We start from the raw sequence: 24,068 nt of genomic DNA, 5'->3' as shown, positions 1-24,068 counted from the left end.
TGTGAAGCATTGACGGCAACTCGACCTTACCGTTTTCTGTGTGTGTCTGTATGTCTGTCTGTCTTTCTGATTGTGTGTCTGTGCCTTAACTCTTCCTAGGATATTTGATGGACCTGAATGAAACTGTCCAGGTGAGTTTGTTTGGCTACTCCGTTTTTCAGTCATGATGTATAGGAGGGGAGGGTCAGCCACCTTACCAAATAAAAAATTATCAGAAAAGTGAAAGGAGGGTAGCAATGGCTTTGATATCATTGTACATGTTGTACAATGGACTCTCATACCTAATGCAATAATTAGGGAGCATGACCCCCCCAATGATTCTTGAGGAATCAGCCTGTCTCACTACAAAGAAAAAAAAGACAAAAGAAAAAGAAAGAAATGGGCGAAAGTGAGTACATGGATTACAACAAAATTTTCCAGAACAGTTCGTAGGCGTCCTTGACAATGTCCTCCACTTTATAAAATTTTACGCCATTATTTTTAAGTAGGGTTAGCCCCCTTCCAAAATTTATTAGTGATACAAGATAGGGGGAGGAGGGCAGATTTCGCTTTGATATCCTAGTACAAGTCGAAGAATGGACTCCCATTCGCTAACTACTACTACTACTACGACTACTACGATGACGACAACGTTGAAGACTCACTGAATGTATCGTGGGATGTCAACCTTTTTACACCAACCCTCCTCAGGTAATGTGGGGTCTGTGGGACCCCATGCTATTTTTCTTAGTATTGTTTCATTATATTACTTTAAGGTCTTGGGATCTGGTTTTCCTTCTGCCTTCCTGACTAGTAGAATAGTTTAGGGAGGTGATGGAGTCAGTTTGGGATCTGGGTCTATTTTCCTGATAAAGGGCCTTGGGGTCCAGTGGACCCCACATTATCTAACCTGTGATTTTTTTTTCCATATTTATCTTCCATACCAATTTTTTTTTTTTTTTATGACATGTTCTTCTCTAACTTCTTACAGAAACAATGGCCATTACTGTACAGCATGCAATGATAGAAACTGGTGGAACAAATCAGTTCTGGTATGGCAGCCACTCATTTCAGTTCGTATAAAATTTGTCGATGTTTTTCATTTTAATTTTCCATACAATATTTCGTCACTCATATTTTCATACATTTTGCACTAAATTGAAGGAAATGGACTACAGAAACTGTATACAAGCGATTGTTTCAATAAAATTGTTGTAAGTATTTTTGATGATTTTTTAAAGATTGGGGTCTGACAGACCCCACATTACCTAAGTAAGGTTAAAATTTCAGGTTTACCTAAGAAGGATTAATAATATATTTCATTCACATATGACACCATTGCAACCATGTGGATTTAAAATCTGGATACTGACCTCTTTATCATGTAGTATTATTATTTATAATTGTTTCAAATCGCTATTCATAGTACAGGATTTTAGTACTCATTATCCATATTTCTCAGAATGCACAGTGAGAAACTGCACATGTACTTTATTATGAAGACTTTCGTCAGTGAAGCTGGACAAACAATTGTATTGTAATATCAGTCCGCTCTATCTGTGAGCATATCTACCTTAAGGTACTGTATCATGCTGAAAAGTTTAATCACGTTCGTGTTAACATAAGAATGAAGACATTCGATTCTCGTGGAAGTCAGCATTTCATTTCTTTATCTTGATATATACTTGTTTATGTGCAGGATATAGTAGTAGTAGTAGCAGTAGTAGTAGTAGTAGTTATAGTAGTAGTAGTAGTAATAGTAGTAGTAGTAAGAAGAAGAAGAAGAAGAAGAAGAAGAGGAAGAAATATCTGGCAAAATTAGGCAATATCTGACGCTGAAATGGGACGTAACCGGCGATTCTGTGCATTATCCGGTATCAAAGTGTATCGGCCAGGTAAATGGTATCCAACCGGCAGTGCCGGGCAGGTGCGCAAACACTTTCGCAAAGTGCAATTGTACACCGTTGCACTCCGATGAATATCGTTTGCGCATTGTGCACCGCACTAGACCATGCCAATATTGCACTATCTCACATGAAAAGGCAGATGTTCACTGCACAGTCCAAGGGACACGTGGTCTTGGGAGCTTCCCGTATGTCTGGACAAGGGATGGGGGAGGCTTGGACAGGTCGCAAGGGTTCTGCTGGGGGGAAGCGGGAGGGACAGAGGGTAGTAGCATTTCTTATATGTTTCAACAGAGAAAATGTATTTTAATATTTTTAAAAATATTATTATTAGTAAATAATACTAAATTAAAAAAACATTATTTATGAAGAGTAGCATACGCAATTCCTTACAAAAAATCATTAAAACATATTGATATCATAAATCCACAGCCTATTAATCTATTAGGCTGTGGATATTTAATTTAAATAATATGTTTTAATGATTTTTGTATGGAATTACACATGCTATTGTATATCTATATTGAATTACTACATAAAACGTCTTGCAAAAATGCAGATGAAAGTAAAACTGGCAACATCACAGCCTTTGTTTCCCTGTCCCTCTGCATCACAGCCCGCTCACTCCTCTGTTTGAACCTCCACAAGTGAAAAAGTTACTACATGACAGTATTGTGATACCAGCTGTAATGTATGGAAGTGAAATTTTAACATTGTTGGAGGGACAGAAGTCAAGAGTGAGATCTGTGGTAATAAATGAGTTATTTGAAAGGAGCATGTGGAGTTACATGGAGAGACAGATTGACAAATGAGGAAGTGGAGGATCGTTGTGGTGTGGATGTGGATGTGATAGGAAGCATTAGGAGAAACACATTGAGGTGGTTTGGTCATATGGAGAGGATGGAGAGTGAGAGCCTAACGAGCAGAGTGTATGTGAGTGAGATGCAGGGGGGGAGAGGGAGGGGGAGGCCAAGGATGAGATGGAGGGATGGAGTGGAGAAGTTTATGAGAGTTGGGGGACGGGGGTGTGAGCTGGGAGCAGGACAGTGAAATGGCAGGGGACAGGGTGACATGGAGGCGATTTGTTGTTTGTTTGTGGCCAGTGACCACCCCTTACGGAATTAAGGCGTCTGGCAATAGATACATAGATAGAATAATAATGAATAAAAGTAAGTCTGATAATTTATTTAAATATCTCAATATTTTACAGTAATCCCCACAAATATATGCAAATGGTTTGCGCTTGCACTTTGCGACATTGCGCAAGCTAAATATTTGTCAGATTGCACACTTACGCTTGCGCAAGGTAGTGAACTGTGGATTGCCATTGCACTTGCGCAAGGTCCTTCTTCGTTTGCGCTGCCCACCACTGCCAACTGATCCTGTATTACTGCATTACCGTATTATGCCATTACTTTATTGTATTTTGTGTTTAATTCTCATCTTTTATTCATGGGAAAGATTTTAGGATAGACTTTCAAGACGGACAGTGACGCAATATCCGGCTCAACACAGAATGTTGAGCTGATGGAGGATTCTATGCATTACAGGTACTTTGCTTTGTCTGGCGTAGGGCTTGGCTGAATTAAACTGGAAAATTGTGACATTACTGTTATTTTTTTCAACAACAGCAACAACAAGAGTAGTATTAGTATTAATAATAATAAAAATTATAACTATTATTACTCTTATTATTATTATTATTATTATTATTATTATTAGTATAATTATTATTATAATTATAATAATTTTTAATTTCATACTCAGTACACCAAATGACTGGAAATACACGTCTTTTTATTCTAATTCGTCTTAACCTAAGGGCTCAACAGGCTGTATGTTGTTTTATGTGCATGGAAGAAGGAACCACAGGCCAGGAGCCTGCATTTTATTTCCTCCAAGGAGAAAAAAAAAAAAAACAAGATAACAGTGAGCCAAATTCAAGATCCAGTCACTTCTAGTTGCCTGGACACACCGTGTATGAAAGACTGGAGATCATAGACAGTAGAAAATACAGAGGTAGACACTTCCTGAGCTGACCAGTTGCATACATGAAGGACTGAGAGTAATGGTTAACTCTTGCATTAGAAAGTTCGACAGAATAGGGATGAGAGTTTGTTGCTACACTGGTGCTATGAGCCCACTGTAGTTGGGGAAGGATTCAAGCAGACAGTTTAGAGGAGCAGTGACTATTGAAGTAGTGATAGAAAAGAGATAAAGATGCAACAGTAGGGTGAAGAGGCAGAGGTTGCAGGGAGCCAGTAAGAGGAGAGTCAGAGACGAAAAGCCTTAGTCTCCACCTTGTTGAGACGAATGGGATGTCAGGAGCCTCCACACACCTGAGAATTGTACTTTACACGGGGGTGAATAAATCCCATGTATAAAGTCAACAACTGAACAGATGTAAAAAGACACAGAGTTGGTTTAGCATACCTAATCTCCTGGAAACAGATTTTACAAGTGCGGTAGTATATTCTTTCCAAGATAAATCCCAAGAGAATGATACCCCAAGTATATTTAAAGATGATATAGGATTGAGCTGGATATTATTGAAAATTAGATGGTACTCCTTTGGAAGATTTTGTTGGGTTGGTGGATGTAAGAACTGAGTTTTTGATGCATAAAAAAACAAAAAAAAAAATTACCTTTATCCCACTCAGAGATATGAGCCATGTCTGACATTAAGTGTGCCATACCTTCATCACTTGTTTGTTGAAGTAACTGCTGAGATGGACGCTGCGGGAAGCGAATGGAAAGATGAAGGGTGGAGTCATCACCATATGAATGGATAGGGTTATCTGTACAGCTTGGAAGGTCACTGATGAATAAAAGGAAGAGAGTTGGTGATAGGACAGAGCCCTGAGGAACACGACAAATGACAGCTCTGGCAGAAGTATGGTGGCTGTTTATAACAACCGCTGTAGAATGACCAGAAAGGAAGCTAGAGACGATACCAAAGAAATAAGGTTAGAAACCGTAAGAGGGCTGTTTGGAAATTAAAGATTAATGCCAGACTCAACCGAAAGCCTTTGACATGTCAAATGCAGAGGCAAAGCTTCCGCCAAAGCTCGGAAAGGAGGATGGCCAGAAGCCTGAAAGGTAGGTGAGAAAACTGCCTGTGCAGTGTCACTAATGAAACAAATACTGATGATCAGAGAGTAGGTTGTGATAGGAAAGATGCTTTGAAATTTTTTGTTACATATATAAGAGCAACTGATAGCAAACCCTTTTCTGTATCGTCCTACTTTTCTATAATCATTTCAAAGCCAAAGGTGGCTGTTGTGTACATGTACGCAATGACATATTTTGCGCTCGTGTTCCTGAACATGATTCTTCTGAATTCTCTACTCTCTGGCTTCGGCTTTCTTGTCATTCTCTGACTAAATATATCTGTGCTGTTTACTTATCCCCTAATTCTACTGACTGAAACATTCTTTGGCTATCTTACTTCTACGATAGAACACATCCTATCCATTTCTCCTTTCTTTGATATCTCCGTTCTAGGAGGTTTCCTTGTTCACCAACACCTTTGGCTCTCCTCTCCTTTCTCTGGTCCTGAACAGTGAACAAGCCTACATCTTTTCTATCCTAAATGACCTAGTGCAGCTTGTACAGCACCCTATCTGTATCCCTAACTGCCTTGGAGAGAGTTTCAACGTACCTGACCTCTTCCTTACAACTAATCCTTCTGCTTACACCGTTAATCTTTCCTCTCCGTTGAGTGACTTCGGTCACAACCTTAATACCTTAACCTGTCCTGTTGCTCCAGTACGGCCCATAGACCCTTCAAAGAAACGTCGGTTGTGGCATTTTGGAGCAGCTTACTGGGAGGTCCTCAAACAGTACTTCTTTGGTTTTCCCTGGAATGTTTATTGCTTCCATGGCCGGGAGCCAACTAAGTGTGCCTCGCGCATTACAGAGGTTATTCTGTTGGGCGTGGAAGCTTACATTTCTTTCTCATAGCGTGTGACTAATGCAAGAAGGCCTTGGTTTAATCACACTTGCCCTAATGCTGTCCACAACAAGGAGAGGGCCTATGAAACGTACCAGAGCCATCCCACCCCTGAAACGCATCATTTTATGTTTCTGCCCGGAATCATGCTAAGTCTGTTCTTCGACCAACTAGAAATCATTTTATCCGTACTAAATGCTCTAAACTCTGCAACTCGGATTCTTCCTGCTCCTTCTGTCACCTTGCCAAAAATCTTTCTAACAACTTTACCTCATCATCCTTCCCTCCTCTCCTCTATTCTGATGGCTCTGTAGCTATTTCTTCTACTGATAAAGCAGATCTGTTCACTCAGACTATCTCCATCAGTTCCACCTTAGTCTATGCCGATGCTGTTCCTCCATCACTTCCCCTCTCTGACTTCCTGATGGCTGATATTACGATTTCTATAGCTGATGTATTTTCTGCCATCACTGGCCTCAACAGTAAAAAGGCATATGGGCCTGATGGGGTCCATCCTGTTGTTTTCAAGAACTGTGCTTTGGTGCTTACACACGACCTAGGTAAACTCTTTCGCCTTTGTCTATCAACTTGCATCTTTCCTTCTTACTGGAAGTTTGCTCTCATTCAGCCAGTCCCAAAGAAGGGTGACCATGCCCAACCCTCTATTGCCCAGTTGCTTTAACATCCTGTGTCTCAAAAGTTTTGAGTCTATTCTTAACAAAATTTGTTTAAAACATCTTTCCTATCACAACCTTCTCTTTGATCGTAAGTATGGGTTCCATTAGGGATGCTCCACTGGCAATCTTCTCACCTACCTTTCAGACTCCTGTTCACCCTCCTTTCTGGACTTGGGGAAAAGCTTTGCCATTGCAGTTGACATCTCAACGGCTTTCAATCGAGGCTGGCATAAATCTTTAATTTCCAAACTGCCCTCTTATGGTTTCTATCCTATCTGTGCCTTCATCTCTAGCTTCTTTTCTGGTCGTTCTGTAGCTGCTGTTGTAAACGGCCATTGTTCTTCTCCTAGATCTATCAACAGCGGTGTTCCTCAGGCCTCTGTTCTATCACTTCCTCTTATTCATCAATGACCTTCTAAGCTGTACAGCTACCCCTATCCACTCATACGTTTACACCTACCAACCACACAAAACCTTCTACAGGAGTACCCACTAATGTATAATAATATCCTACTCAATCCTGCATCATCCTCAGACATTCTTGGGATTTCTTTCTGTCGGGACTTATCTTGGAAAAATCATATTACATTTCTTGTAAAATCTGCTTCCAAGAGATTGGGTGTGCTAAGCCGACTTCGTACCTTCTTTACCCTTGCACAGTTGTTGACTTTATACACGGGTTTTATTCGCTCCTGTGTAGAGTACAACTCTCATCATATTTGGGAGGCTCCCTGCATACAGCTTTTCTGAATATGGTAGAGTCAAAGACTTTTTGTCTCATCAACTCTCCTCCCCTTACTGGCTCCCTTCAACCTCTGTCTCTTAGCCGCACTGTTGCGACTTTATCTCTTTTCTGTCGCTGCTTCAATAGTCACTGCTCCTCTTAACTGTCTGCTTGCATCCTTCCACCTCTACAAGGGACACGTAGCACCTGTCTAGCAACAAACTCTCATCACTTTCCTGTCCAACTCTCTAATGCAAGAACTAACCGTTACTCACAGTCCTTCATTTAAGCAACAGGTCAACTATGGAACTATCTCCTTCTGTCTGTATTTCCTATTTCCAATGATCTCCAGTCTTTCAAATGCAGTGTGTCCATGCATCTCGAAATGAATGGATGTTGAATTTTGGTCTCTTTGTATTGTTTTAATTTTTTCTTGGAAGGAATTATTTACGGGTTCCTGGTCTTTGGTTCTTTTTTCTGTGCATTAAAACAAATAATTCCAGGAAAAAGGAAAGGTACAAGTTGATAGACAATGGCGAAAGAGTTTACCTAGGCTAACAGATGCACAGATCTTGAGGACAACAGGAGGGACCCCATCAGGCCCATATGCCTTGCTAGTATTTAGTCCAGTGATGGCAGAAAATACCCCAGTTGAATAAAATCTAATATCAGCCATGAGGAAGTCAGAGAGGGGAAGTGATGGAGGAACACCACCGAAATCATCGAAGTGGAACTGGAGGAGAAAGCTTAAGTGAAGAGTTCTGCTTCATCAGTAGAAGAAATTGCTACAGAGCCATCAGAGTGGAAAAGAGGAGGGATGAATGATGAGGTAAGGTAGTTAGAAAGTGTTTGCCAAGGTATCAGAAGGAAGAGGAAGAATTCAAGTTGGAGAATTCAGAACATTCAGTATGAATGAAATTATTTCTCGCAGAACAATGAACAGAATTAGCACGATTCCGGGCAGAAATATAAATGAGATGAGATTCAGGGATTAGTTGGCTTCAGTACTTTTTGTAGGCCTTCTTGTTGTGGACAGCATTGCAACAAGCATGATTAAAACCATTTTTCTTTTTCATTAGCCAAAGGACATGAGAAAGGAATGTATGCTTCCATGCCAAAGAGAATAACCCCTTTAATGCACAAGGCACACCCACATTGCTCTCGGCCATGAAAGCAATAATCATTCCAAGGAAAATCAAAGTAGTGCTGTCTGACGACCTTCCAATCAGCTGCTCCAAAGTGCAACAACTGACGCTGTTTGGGAGGGTCCACAGGTCTTACCGGAGCGATAGGACATGTTAAGGTGATAAGGTTGTGATCGGAGGAGCCCAACACAGAGGGAAGATTAACAGCATAAGCAGAAGGATTAATAGTAAGGAAGAACACAAGTATGTTGGAACTCCCTCCAAGCCGGTGAGTGTTACGAGTAGGATGCTGTACAAGCTGCTCTAGGTCATTAAGGATAAAAAAACATGTGGGCTTGTTCACTGGGTGGATCAGTGAAAGGAGAGGAGAGTCAAGGGTAGTGGTGAAAACTGAAATCTCCTAGAACGGAGATCTCAGAGAAAGGAGAAATTGAAAGGATGTTTTCCATCTTAGAGATAAGATAGTCGAAGAATTTTTCATAGCCAGTAGAATTACGGGATAAGTAAACAGGATAGATATGTTTAGTTAGAGAATGAGAGGATAACCGAAGCCAGAAAGTAGATAATTTAGAAGATTCAAATTCAGGAACACGAGAGGAAGATACGTTGTTCCATACATATACACAGCAGCCACCTCTTTTAAATGAGTCTAGAGAAAGTAGGAGGATACAGAGAACGGTATGCTGTCAGTCGTCTCAGGCAGTTGAGTCTCAGTTTGGAAGAGAAAGTGAGGTTCAGTGGAGGAGATTTGGTGTTCAACAGAGAGAAAGGTAGAGGAAAGACCTGGAATGTTTCACGAATGAATAAGTGAATCAGACTGTGGTTCCAGGAATCTCGCTTGGTCGTCGCTGGGAGTTAGGCGGATGGTGTGGGCTTTGATGGTCGCCACTCCCCTGGTGAATTCGAGACTTGGTGATACGACGCCATTTTTAGTAAAATTTTGAATAGGAAGTGTAGTGTGTAATGTGCATGTAGTTTGGTGTTTAGTTAGAGGGACTTGTGTTGGAGATCATGCTGGCCTACTCTGTGTTGCTGAAACACTGAAAAAGTTCAACAAAGTTGGATGGTCAGAAACTAATCCCCAGGGCCGATGAAACTGAAGTTCCAGCTCTCCCTGTCATCAGTTTTCCATCCACCCTAGAAGTACCGCCCCGCTCGACTGGTACCACAGTCTACTCCCTGTGTGTATGAGTAGATATTTATATACTGTATTCCGTTTGTCTGTTTCTATGTATGAGTGGATGTGTATTTCTCTCTTTCTCTCTCTCTCTCTCTCTCTCTCTCTCTCTCTCTCTCTCTCTCTCTCTCTCTCTCTCTCTCTCTCTCTTTCATACATTACACCCAACGCCGACACAAACTATCCGTGTAATCCGCTTTAATGGATCGCTATCCTGTTCTGTATGTTGGAGGATCAGGCTAAGGCCCCCCGCACAAGGGCCACATTTCAGTGGACGGTGGCTGCCACTTTTTCGAGGCGCCACTAAAAAGTGGAGAGGGATGCTATGACATGCCGCACACGGGCCACTTTTTCATGGCCACCACAGGCAGTTCCATCATGGATGTCGAGGAGGTGGCATGTGTCATCGCTGTGCTCCTCAAAATAAGAAAATAAAGACGTACAAGAAAGTACCGGGTGCATCCAATAATCAGCCATAGGCTTTTCAGGGGTCAATTTTATACCCTATTTGAAGACTTAAAAGCTTTCCCAGAGAAGTTACAAACTATATTAGAATGACGTGTTTCTTTTGATGACCTGCTGACTGCAACTGGGCCTTCAGTTGCACGTCTGAACACAAACATGAGGAAGTGTGTACCAACAGAAGAAATTGTTGCAGGTATCTTAAGGTAAATACACACATACACGTTGCGCAAGAATTTTAATGAGAAAACATGAGTAAATTAACCACATGTTATAAAATAAATGAGATGTATATTTGCAAGTGTAAAGATGTTACACTGATATAAACTGAATAACACAGAAATACGTTCCACAGATATTTAAGAAAATGGCATAATGTTTTGTTTTTCTGAAAATGATGAAACCTAGTGGCAAACATATTAATATTAACCAAACAATGCAACACTGATTTATCAAAGAACTGTGTCACTGCTAGGAAAATCCACCAACATGCTACCAATAAACAAAATATATAAATGAATCAGTCAGACTGTTCAGCTTTGCTTGGAATACCTGATATTCTGTCTGGCACTGGGGAGGACACATTGATAACGTTACCTGGTACAAACTGTAGACTTTCGCGAACTTCAAGCTCTGAATGACTTTGTGGTGTGGTGTGACTATTATTTTGGGAATGATCTTGTGTACACATGTAACCTTGGGAAGGAAGATGGCCTTGGTTAGGGAGAGGACCTGGGGTAGACACATGGCCTTGGGTAGGGAATGGATCGTCAACAATGCCAGTCTATCCGCCAGTGTCACCGCAAAGTGGCCTGTGTCCGGGATGCCATTTGCATTAACGGCATCCATCATTGGCCACCAGTAGTGAGACACCAGTGCCGGTTCTGGACTGCTCCACCTGAGGGGGCAGCTACACATATTGATGGGGCACAAAGGCGTAGCTAGGGGGCATATCATATACTGATAATTTGCATTTGAGGGGGCAATCGAAAAATTTGGTGGGGCATTGACTCCCCGTGTCCCCCCCTCTAAAACCGGCCCTGGGACCAGGTTACCATTTTTTTTTTTTTTTTTTTTTTTGGCGGCTACCACTAGAAATTGGCTCGTGTGTGGGCTTCCATAGAGACACATGCATTTTAGTTCTTGCCACGAAAAAGTGGCAGCCACCGTCCACTGAAATGTGGCCCTGGCGAGGGGGTCCTAAGAGCTGGAGGGTGATGATCGGATTATTGCATAGAGATAACAGAAGGAAAATACTGATTTGTAATTGGAAATTAAAGAATTCTGTTTATTCAGGGTAACTTGTTATTTGCGAGTCAGAATACAAGAGAGAGAGAGAGAGAGAGAGAGAGACAGACAGACAGAGACAGACAGACAGACAGACAGACAGACAGACAGACAGGCAGACAGACAGACAGAGACAGAGACAGAGTATAATTAGACACTGTGGGTATTGAAATTTCTGGATGGAAGGTGACTCTAACTGACAAATGAAAGAAAAGATTCTTCTTCTTCTTCTTCTTCTTCTTATTATTATTATTATTATTAGAAGTAGTACTAGTAGTAGTAGTAGTATCATTATTATTTTCATCATTATTATTATCATTCATATTATTCTCATTATCATTAGTGTAACTATTATCGTGCTACTTGTACTGATCGCAGGGTCACTATCGGAACACCCGTTCGTCAAAGCACGAGTGGGTTAAATGTTTGGTCAAGTCTGTCAGATCTTCTGTTTGCCAATCTGTTAGCAAGATCATGGAAGAACTAATATTTGACTTTGCACTTTGTATTTTTAAATGATTGAGGACCACCAAATGGAAATGGTGATTAATTTTTGGCCGTAAAAAAGGTCATAGGTAAAGGAAAAAGTCAGATGAAAACAGTTTTGATTCCATCTTCACCCAAGTTGGTGGGACAGTCAAAGATAAAGTGATTCATTTTTCAGAACAGTAGGATGAGGGCTAAAGTTATAGGGCAAGGCTGAAAGTTCCCCACCATAATAAGTCTGGTTCAGCTGGGATCAAATAGGACTGCAGGTTTCAAGGTTAGCTGAAAATTCATTTTATTTTCCATCTAGAACAAAGTCACGAATCTGCCACATAGTTATTTTTTTTCTAAGGTACACCATTTACTTTCCTGTTTATTTACCCATATGTCACTTCATTTTGTTTAGCAATACCTAATATTATTTCAGTTTTCCGTTATTGTTGAGAGCAGCTTTGATTTAGTTTAGTTTGTTTCTGCGTCTGATGATGATCCACTTGAGGATTGAAATGTCACGAGAATATAGATGATCTTCGTCAATATATATATATATATATATATATATATATATATATATATATATATATATATATATATATATATATATATATACCCATAAACCGAGCTGTAGTCACATATTCTTTTACTACCTCAGCTTTATTCCTTTGGTTTTTGGCGCTGTGCTGCCCCTATATATTCGAACATTTTGTGAAATGTACTCTTTGTATTTGTTTCGGTAATCTACGGCTTCTGTATTAGAAAATTATGACGGCTTTTGAAGTTACTCAGCTTAGAAGAGCATCGTATAGTGAAGGGGTTAATGGGTCCTCTGAGTAACCCCTTCCCGTTCGAGAAGTCTCCTCTAACCTGAATGATATCGTCTGAAGATGATAAGAAGATACACTTTGAGAGCACGGCATCCCCGCCTAGCAATATGTAGACAGACCGAACGTTAGACTCTGTCCTGTGACAATAACCATGATTTGATTGTCCATAGACTTGAAACTCTTGTTCCTTTCCTGATCCTCAACTCCTCCACTAATATTGCTCCAAAAGGGATCAAAAGAGTTTTAAGTTGATCTTACCCTCTGACCTATTATTCTTTAAATGGAATCACTTAATCTTTGGCTTATCTTAAACTTTTCCACAAACTTTGATCTAGATCGAAGAAAAACTTCCTGAATTAACGATCGAAACTTTTACCTTCTCTCGTGACCTTTAGCCTTGACAAATTGTTTTTAAAACTAGATCACTTCTCCATTTTCTGACACTCAGTTCTGCAACCATTTTGATGGAAATTGGATTAAACTGTAAATTTGTCTTGCTTCAGCTCATCGCTCAAGACATTTTCGTCCAGCATTTACCACATATCATATTCAGAGGAGGCTGAAACTTGTCTAAGAAAGAACACGTACTGTAGACATCATGGTTTAGTGGATTGTGTATGTGTTACGTCGGGGGTTGTTTTAAATACAGACATTTTCGAGGATCAAAGGCAGTGCTCATAAAGATATTAAACCTCTGTGTTTGGAGATACGAAGGAATATCTTTGTTCAGACTAAGGGCGCGTCGGAGTAATCCCAACATAGTGTCTTCCAAAACACTGATAACAAGTGACTCTGGACATAAACGAGGAAGGATAATCCTGACTTGAGTACTCCACTCAACGTACCCTGAAACATTTCCTTACAAAATCTAACCATATCTAACTATACCTGATTCCATCAAATAGGATCTAACCTAATCGTATCTTCTATCTATCTATTGCCAGACGCCTCAATCCCGTTCGGGGTGGCCACAAACAAATCGCCTCCACGTCGCCCTGTCCCCCGCCATTTCACTGCCCAGCTCCCAACTCACACCCCCCTCTCTCATATACCTCTCCACCCCATCCCTCCATCTCATCCTCGGCCTCCCCCTCCCTCTCCCCCTCTCCACCTCACTCACATAAACTCTTTTCGTCAGTCTCTCACCCTCCATCCTCTCCACATGGCCAAACCACTTCAGTGTATTTCTCCTAAAGCTTCCTATCACATCCACATCCACACCACAACGCTCCTTTATATCCTCATTTGTCAGGCTGTCTCTCCATGTGACTCCACAGGCTCCTCTTAAATAACTCTATTCCACTGCTCTCACTCTTGACTTGTGTCCTTCCAACAACGTCCAAGCTTCACTTCATATCTTACTTCTCTTAATCTACCTGTAACCTAACGTAATTCAATCTAACCACTCCTAGTTCAAAGAAGTCTATATTTTATGGTATACAGTACTTACCTAACCTACCCTGGTCAAACTAGCTCTAATAAAATCTATCAAAATCTTACCTAAAATAACCTAATCTGTCCTAACCGTCGTAGCTTAACCAGAACCTAATAAAATCTAACATAGCATCTTGGCAACCTAACCTAACCTAACTTTACCAAATCGAGGAATGAAATGTAAGCAAATATAGCAAATGCAACTAGAATCTACCTAACCTGTTAATCAAGTCATATCCAATCGAACTTAACATATCGCAGTCACAGGGCCTTGATCAGTGGGAGTCTGGACGTCGTTCAGTCTGGATATTTTCATAAACCACTTCTACTCTGGGACAGAGGTTAGGGCGAGAGGGAAGAAGAAGAAGGAAAGAGAAAGGAGGAGAGCGAGGGGAGAAGACAGTGGAGAGAAAAGAGCGGGAGATGGGAGGTGCTAAAAGGTAATGGAGAGGAGTGGAGAGGGGAGGAGGGATGTAGAGGGGGAAATAAAGAGTAGGAAAGAGGAGGCGGTAAAGAAGAAGGGAGAGGGGGTGAGAGGAGAGGAGAAAATGAAAAGGAGCGGAAAGGAAAAGACAGCTGAAGAGATGAGAGGAGTAGTCGAAAGAAGATGTAGTAGTGAAGCGGAGATGAGGTATATGGCAAACATGGAGAGGGAGGAGAGGACGGACAGAAAGGGTAATGAGAAGGGAGAAAAGGACAGAAAAGAAAAGATGATAATAAGGGAGGAGAGGAGAGCAAACGAGAGGAGAAAGAATACAAAAGGAGGGGAAAATTTGTTGGAAGAGGATACGGAGGAATGAACTGAGTGAAAAGTGTGCGAGAAGAGAGGAACTGAAGTGAGAAGGGAAGAAGAAAATGTTTAGAGTGTTGAGGGGGGTGGGAGGAATAGAAAGAAGAGAAAATTAAGACATGGTAAGAAAAGAAATATAAGTGATAATGAACGATGGAACCAAAAAAAATGAGGAAAAAGATAAGAAAAATAGAAGTGACAACGCAGCATGAAAGAGGCTGATAGAAAGAGGAAAAAAGAGGAGGAGGAGGAGAAATACAAATACAAAGGTATACCAAGGAAAGTAAACAGCAACAGACCTTATGGTCCTTTTGAGGCTGCTTGTTACAGAGTAGACTATGACTACCAAGTCTAATTCTACATGCTGAAGGATAAGTGTAGTATAGCTGGCAGAGAAAAAGTGAGAAGGACCATCATGCAGCATGGAAAAACTGACATGAAAATTTCATAGGAAAGACTGAAAAAGAAAAGTTATATTTTATAATTCTTTATAAGCTGCCAGTTTGAATAACCTGAAAGAGAAAGTAATAAAATAAAATGAATAATTAAATTAAGAGGTAACTAAGACATGACATTAGGCACGGGTAGGTCGAGTTAGCGGGGCGTCTGTAGACACTGTGTGGAGAATGCACAGTGTGGATGTTCTGGGGTGGTGCAGCAGCCTGGCCTGGAGCTTTTAAGTTAGGCAACAGTCAAACAGGTCGCAGCTCCGTTCACTCCACTGAGACAAGGAACTTTCTCATGTGGGACAAGTTCACAAGTTACCTCCTGAAGAAGTGACCCCATGGTACAAAAAAAAAAAAAAAAAAAAAAAAACGATGGTGGTCATTTAACTAACATGGACCCTCAGTGATCCACAGCCTATCACAGGTCGAAAGTAAGAGTAGTGACCGTTAACTCAGGGCTGTCTGTGCAGATCCTACTCTTTGCTTATATTACTTTATTTGTATTAAATAAGTTGATTAATATATAATGGCGTGACACGATGCAATTTTTTTTTTTTTTTTTGAATAATAGAACAGAAGAAGGAAAAACAAATGAATAAAAGAAATAATCCATACACCAGATTACTGGTGTCCTCTGTTCATTAAATATCTGTAACAGTAAGACTTGAACAGCTGTAGGTTGAAGTCTGGAGGGAAACAACTCTGGGGAAGCGAGTTCCAGAGAGATGCAGTTTGGGGAATGAAAGAATTCTGCTAGGCAGAAGTTCTGCAATATGGCTGAGTGACATTCCAGTCATGAGCGCTACTAGATGCCCGTGTAGCACGAGGGAAGGCATTGGAGAGGTGGCACCATGGACGCAACTTTGTTTGAGCATTTGCCAAAAAAATATCTGTAAAATAATGCAAGGGAGGCAACATTCCTTCTTACTTGTAGGGGAGGTAGGTTATTTGTAATGGCAAGGTTCTTAATAATTCTAACAGCTTTGTTCTGACATTTGTCTAGTTGTTTTAATGCAACCTCTCCACATCCATTCCACAAGGGTGAGCAATATTCATGCTGAGAGCGCACATGACTTATAAACAATAGCTAACTGCTCGTCAGTGAAGAAGTTACGAACTCTATAGAATAATCCAAGTTTCTCTGAGGTGGTTTTAGCAAATGATCTGACATGAGAGGTCCAGCTGAGGGCATTGTTAAGTGAGACGCCGAGAATTTCAATACTTTTGGAGATGGGAATATTAGTAGCACTGAAGATTATATACGAATCTAGCAATATCTGTCTAATAGTAAATTGTATATATATTTAGTTTTACTAGCATTAAATGAGACAAGGTTGCTTTGTCCCCACTCACTGATGATTTATGGAGGTGGCTGTACTGAGTTGAGAGGTAGAGATGTTAGACTTTGTAAATGGATGTCTGAATGTGAATGAACTATGTAGTGTTGAGTCATCTGCATATGAGTGGATGGGATTGTGGGTGATAGATAAGAGATCATAAATGTGAACCAGGATAAGGGCTGGCGCCATAACTGATCCTTGCGGCACGCCGGCGTTAATTGAGTGGAAATTGGAATATACATCATCTACTTTTACACTTATTTTCCTGTCACTGAGATATGAGGAAATCAAAGGAACAGAAGATGTGTGTTGTAGACAGGAGGGGAATGAACTTATGTGTAGCTGGTAAATGTAAGTTATTCGGACAGAAACAGGGTCAGCTGAGGATTCTCGTGCAAGTAGCCTACTTGTCTCTTTTCTTTTCAGATGTCTTAAGAGATACTCTTCACAGTATCTGAGGGTAATCTGTTTCAGATTATTATGACTCTGTTGAAGAAGATCTGTTTTGCCTCGTGGGATTGGAAATGCATTCCCATAATTTTGCAGCCATTAAGCCTAGTTTGACTCGACCGGTCTACTTCAAAATATTTATTCATGTCTAAGATATATCCCTTCACGATTTTGAAACCTTCAATAAAGGCACCTCTTAACCTGCATTTCGTTATGCTAAATAATTTAAATTCTTCAAGGCATTCCTCATATGTTTGTTTCTTAGTCATAGTAACATATTTGTTATTCTTCACTGTAATTTCTCGTTTTTCTATGTCCTTTCTGTTGTACAGAGACCAGAACTGCACACAATACTCGAGATGGGGGTGCATTAGTGAGTAGTACAGTCGGCCTAAGAAGTGACGGCGGAGTACCCAGAAGTTTTCGGTCAGCGATGGTGCACATACTCTTGCTTATATCTCTACGAGGTGAAACCTAATACGTAAAACTGTTACAAAAAACAATAAATCAATGCTAAAATACCTGTATATTTCAAAACTGTGGGAAGCAGTTCGTTAGTTACGATAATAGGAAATCCTAAACGGAACTAATTGAAATTTCACAACTATCGCTCAGGGACAGTCAGGAATAATTTGTGGAGTTGTTTTTTTTTTTTTTTTTTTTTTTATGTGACCGAATCTGGGCGTAGACTTCACAGCCTCGATTTTTTTTTTTTTTTGACGATTTTTTTTTTTTTTCTAGCCTATCAACCATTGGGGCCGAAGCCCCTGGTTATTAAGGCCGGATATATATATATATATATATCACACAGCCTCCTTGCAAGGCCCAGTAGTCCTCCTACGTACCGCACACCTCTACATGTCACCTAGTAGCCTATGGTAACACGCAATAATTTCATAGTAGCGTAAGAATGAACAAAAGGGTGCTTCAATAAACAATTAAAATTAATAATTATTGTTTATAAAATAATTTCCCTTACAATACTAGGGAATAATTTAAAGTCATTTATTTCCGTTTCCAATGTCTCCATGGACGACGACAGAAAGCGGGAAGGCGGCGCAAGCCAGTAAGCTATTTTAAATTTTTTGAATAACACGCACGAAAGGAGATAACATTTACTCAAAGATATGAAGTTATTACACTGCCTTTGGCCAGTTTTCCATAAAAAAAAAAAAATCTGGATTATTTAATATATGCCAGAGGGCTATCGGTGATAGAAGTATAAAAAAAGAACCTCGAAAGTTGCATAGAGTCGGAGCTCCTTGGAGAATGCCAAATTCTGATAGTCTGATATCCTCAGTGCATAATCGATTAGCAAGAGTCATAAAATGCAGAGGTTCATAAACAAATCATTGAGTTCAAAACTTCCAAATCTGCATTTTCTGTTCAGCAGGACATTACAGTTTATTTAAAAAGACAGATATTAAGGTTAAAAGATGGAGTTGAGTGAGTGCTTTTGCAATGCAAAAGTTTATGAACTCATGTTTTGGTCTTGTTTATTGCCTAGTGTAAGAGAAAAAGGCAGAATCTGTCATACCTCCTCACAAGTAAAAATAATTTTGCATCAGTTGGGAATACAGTTGCTAATTATAATTATTATTGGCGTAAGACGGAAAAAAAGGCAGTACGGTCTTCTTGCTACCGCAGGTAGGGCGTCATTACGAATAATAGTTTCATTGTTATGGCATCCTTATTGTTGCTGTTTCATCACCATAGCATTTGAAAATAAGGCAGTGTATTGCAGTCACAAGAATTTTCCTTAACTGGTCTTCAAAACTAGAGCATCTGTTTTTGAAAACATGGGAAACAAATAAATCAGGAACAGGGAGTTATAGGCCTAATGCCCACCGCGCGCGGAGTAATACATTTCACATTCATTCAAATCGGGAAAGGTAACTATATAAGTGTTAACTTCCAATATATCACTGCCTTCTGTTATTCATTTTACATCATTCTTGGCGTGATATAATATCCATTTTATTTGATATGAAGTGATGAAGGCATTGAATATTTACCTTATATTCACTGTTTCATTGAACGTATGGCACTGCAGAGTGACCGAAGCAATCTGAAACTCTGCCATCACTTCTTGGGGCGACTGTACAAGGCAAGTATGCCTTTCCCGATTGAAACTCAAAAGTTCTACCAATAAAACCCAACTTGTTTGAATTTTAACCGCCTCAGTGCACTGCCTATTCGGTTTTAGGTCATTTGATATTTTCACACCAAAATCCTTTGCATTTTCTGTACTTGATAACTGGATATTATTCATTTTGTATTTCGTATGGACATTGTTAATTCTAATATGAAGTACTTCTATGCTGAATTTCATTTGCCATTTTTCTGCCCAGCTTGCCAAAGTATTAAGGTCATTTTGTAACTGCTGCCACTGGAACGTTCAAGTTGCTTTATTGGTTATTTTAGTATCACCTGAAAATTTGGACATTTTACAATTTAAACCCTCGTCTATGTCGTTTATGTAGACAACAAAAAGTAATGGTCAGAGTACTGAGCCTTGGGAACACCACTAATCTGCCATTTTGATTCCTTTCCGTTTATCACAACTCATTGTTTTCGGTTTGAAAGCCAGTCTCATAACCATTTTTGCATATTGTCTATTATTCCATTGGCTTCTATTTTACTTACGAGACGTTTGTAAGGAACAGTGTGAAATGCTTTCTGATAGTTGAGGTAAATTATATCTACCACTCTTGGGTCATCATATGATTAGTAAACATCATGGAAAAAGTCCAGTAGGTCAGTTAAGCATGAATGTCGATGTCTGAATCCATGCTGTGAGGCTTTAATTATCTTATTTTCTTCTAGATAATTAACTATTTTATCTCTTATGAAATTATCAATTAACTCTTTTATCTGTTATGAAATTATCCATTACTTAACACACTATTGATGTTAAGCTGATTGGTCTGCAATTTCCTGGAAGCGACAGTATTGTGATACCAACTCTAACGTACGGAAGTGAAGCTTGGACATTGTTGGAAGGACACAAGTCAAGAGTGAGAGCAGTGGAATAGAGTTATTTAAGAGAAGCCTGTGGAGTCACGTGGAGAGACAGGCTGACGAATGAGGATATTAAGGAGCGTTGTGGTGTGGATGTGGATGTGATAGGAAGTGTTATGAGGAACACACTGAGGTGGTTTGGCCATGTGGAGAGGATGGAGGGTGAAAGACTGACGAAGAGAGTGTATGTGAGTGAGGTGGAGGGGGGAAGAGGGAGGGGGAGGCCGAGGATGAGATGGAGGGATGGAGTGGAGAGGTATATGAGAGAGGGGGGGGTGAGTTGGGAGCAGGGCAGTGAAATGGCAGGGGACAGGGCGACTTGGAGGCGATTTGTTTGTGGCCACCCCAAACGGGATTGAGGCGTCTGGCAATAGATAGATAGATAGATAGACATATTTCTTTCGAAAGTTGGTGTTACATTTGTTAGTTTCCATTCACATGGGACTTTCTCAGTATTTAGTGATTTATTATATAAGACAGAGAGAGGCAACAGTAACTAATTTTTGCTTCTTTGAGAAATCTCGGTAATATTTTATCAGGGCCAGGGGCTTTGTATAAGTTTGTACCACCATATTTATGGCTGAAAGGATATCGCTATTGTGGATAGTATAGTTTTTTTTTTTTTAATGCGAGGAAGAAGGAACCAAAGGCCATGAGCCCGCAGTAACAGTTCCCTCCAAGAGAAAAACAAAATACAATATAGAGCCAAATTCAAGATCCGATCATTTTGAGATGCCTGGACACACTGCGTTTGAAAGACTGGAGATCATAGGCAGCAGGAAATACAGACAGAGGGAGACAGTTCCAGAGCTGACCTGTTGCATAAATGAAAGACTGGGAGTAACGGTTAACTCTTGCATTAGAGAGTTGGACAGAAAAAGGATGAGAGTTTGCTGCCAGACGGGTGCTACGCGCCCGTCGTAGAGGTGGAGGAATGCAAGCAGACAGTTCAGAGGAGCAGTGACCATTAAAGTAGCGACAGAAAAGAGATAAAGATGCAACAGTGCGGCGAAGAGACAGAGGTTGAAGGGAGTCAGTAAGAGGAGGAGAGTTAATGAGACGAAAAGCCTTTGACTCCACCCTATTGAGAAGAGCTGTATGTGGGGAGCCTCCCCACACATGAGAGTTGTACTCCACACAGGGGCAGATAAAACCCCTGTATAGAGTCAACAATTGCGCAGGGGTAAAGAAAGAACGGAGTCGGCTTAGTACACTCAATCTCTTGGAAGCAGATTTTACAAGAGATGTAATATGATCTTTCCAAGATAAGTCCCGAGTAAATGAAACCCCAAGCATGTTCAAGGATGATGCAGGATTAAGCTGAATATTATTAAACATTAGTGGGTATACCTGTGGAAGATTTTTTCGGGTTGATAGGTGTAAGAACTGAGTCTTAGATGCATTAAAGACAACCATATTATTTTTACCCCAGTCAGAGATACGAGCCAAGTCAGACATTAGGTGTGCCATAGCCTCATCCCCTGTTTGTTGAAGTAACTGTTGAGATGGGCGTTGCAGGAACCGAATGGGAAGGTGAAGGGTGGAGTCATCAGCGCATGAGTATATAGGGTTAGATGTACAGCTTAAAAGATCATTGATGAATAAAAGGAAGAGAGTTGGTGATAGGACAGAGCCCTTAGGAACACCACTGTTGATAGATCTAGGAGAAGAACGATGGCCGTCTACAACGGCGGCTATAGAACGACCAGAAAGGAAGCTAGCGATGAAGGCACAGATAGAAGGATAGAAACCATAGGAGGGCAGTTTGGATATTAAAGATTTATGCCAGACTCGATCGAAAGCCTTTGAGATGTCAAGTGCAATGGCAAAGATTTCGCTAAAGTCCCGAAAGGAGGATGACCAGGAGTCTGAAAGGTAGGTGAGAAGATCGCCAGTGGAGCGTCCCTGACGGAACCCATACTGACGATCGGAAAGAAGGTTGTGATAGGAAAGATGCCTTAAAATTTTTCTATTAAGAATTGACTCGAAAACTTTTGAAATACAGGACGTTAAAGCAATTGGACGATAGTTGGAGGGTTGGGAGTGGTCACCCTTCTTTGGGACTGGCTAAATGAGAGCAAACTTCCAGCAAGAAGGAAAGGTACAAGTTGACAGACAAAGGCGAAAGAGTTTGCCTAGGCAGGGTGTAAGCACAGAAGCACAGTTCTTGAGAACAACAGGAGGGACCCCATCAGGCCCATATCCCTTGTTAGTACTGAGGCCAGTGATGGCAGAAAATACATCAACTGAAGAAATTTTAATGTCAGCCATGAGGAAGTCAGAGGGGGGAAGTGATGGAGGATCAGCACTGGAATCGTCTAAGGTAGAATTGGAGGAGAAAGTCTGTGCGAAGAGATCTGCTTTATCAGTAGAAGAAATAGCTACAGAACCATCAGAGTAGAAAAGAGGAGGGAAGGATGATGAGGTAAAGTTGTTAGAAAGATTTTTGGCAAGATGCCAGAAAGAGCGGGAAGAATTCGAGTTGGAGAGTTGAGAGCATTTAGTACGGATGAAATTATTTTTAGCAGAGTGACGAACAGACTTAGCACGATTCCGGGCAGAAACGTAAAGATGATGTGATTCAGGGGTGGGTTGGCTCCGGTACCTTTTGCAGGCCCTCTCCTTGTTGCGGACAGCATTAGAACAAGCGTGATTAACCAAGGCTTTCTTGCGTTAGTCAAAGGATATGAGAAAGGAATGTATGCTTCCATGCCCGAGAGAATAACCTCCGTAATGCGCAAGGCACACTCAGATGGCTCACGGTCATGGCAGCAATAATCATTCCAGGGAAAATCAAAGAAGTACTGCCTGAGGGCCTCCCAGTCCGCGGCTCCAAAATGCCACAGACGACGTTTCCCTGGAGGGTCCACAGGCCGTACCCGAGTGATAGGACAGGTTAAGGTAATAAGGTTGTGATCGGAGGAGCCCAACGGAGAGAAAAGATTAACAGAGTAAGCAGAAGGATTAGTTGTGAGGAAGAGGTCAAGTATGTTGGAGCTCTCTCCAAGGCGGTCAGGGATACGGGTAGGGTGCTGTACAAGCTGCTCTAGGTCATTAAGAATAGAAAAGATGTAGGCTTGTTCACCAGGTGGATCCGTGAAAGGAGAGGAGAGCCAAAGGTGGTGGTGAACATTGAAATCTCCAAGAATGGAGATTTCAGAGAAAGGAGAAATGGATAGAATGTGTTCCATCGTAGAAGTAAGATAGTCGAAGAATTTTTGATAGTCAGTAGAATTAGGGGATAGGTAAACAGCACAGATATATTTAGTCAGAGAATGACAGGAAAGCCGAAGCCAGAGTGTGGAGAATTCAGAAGAATCAAGTTCAGGAACACGAGAGCAAGATAAGTCATTGCGGATATATACACAACAGCCACCTTTGGCTTTGAAATGAGTATAGAGAAAGTAGGAGGATACAGAAAAGGGTTTGCTGTCAGTTGCCTCAGACAGCTGAGTCTCCGTTAGAAAAAGAAGGTGAGGTTTAGAGGAGGAGAGGTGGTGCTCAACAGAGCGAAAGTTAGATGAAAGGCCGCGAATGTTGCAGAAATGAAGAAGAGAGGCAGACAGTGGTTCCAGGCACCTTGAGTCGTCACCGGGAGAGGGGCAGATGGTGGGGGCATTTATGTTCCCCCCCCCCCTGGGGACACCGAGGCTTAATAAAACGACGCCATTTTTGGTAAATTTTGGATAGGAAGTGTAGTGTGTACTGTGCATGTAGTTTGGTGAAGATAGTTAGAGAAATTTGTACTGGAGAGCATGCTGGCCTACTCTCTGTGTAACTGAGACACTGAAAGAGTTCAGCAAAGGGGGATGGTCAGGAACTAGTCCTGAGGGCTGATGAAACGGGAGCTCCTGCACTCCCTGTCATCAGCTTTCCATCCACCTCGGGAGTACTGCCCTGCTCGACTGGTGCTACAGTCTACTCCTGCTAAGAACTTTGCTATTTCCTTGGATTATGGGTGACAATAGGC

This window comes from Coenobita brevimanus, chromosome 4 (genome assembly GCF_032717465.1).
Source record: "Coenobita brevimanus isolate Jiangsu-jjx chromosome 4, ASM3271746v2, whole genome shotgun sequence".
Classification (NCBI taxonomy): domain Eukaryota; kingdom Metazoa; phylum Arthropoda; class Malacostraca; order Decapoda; family Coenobitidae; genus Coenobita; species Coenobita brevimanus.
This window is presented reverse-complemented; position numbering follows the sequence as displayed.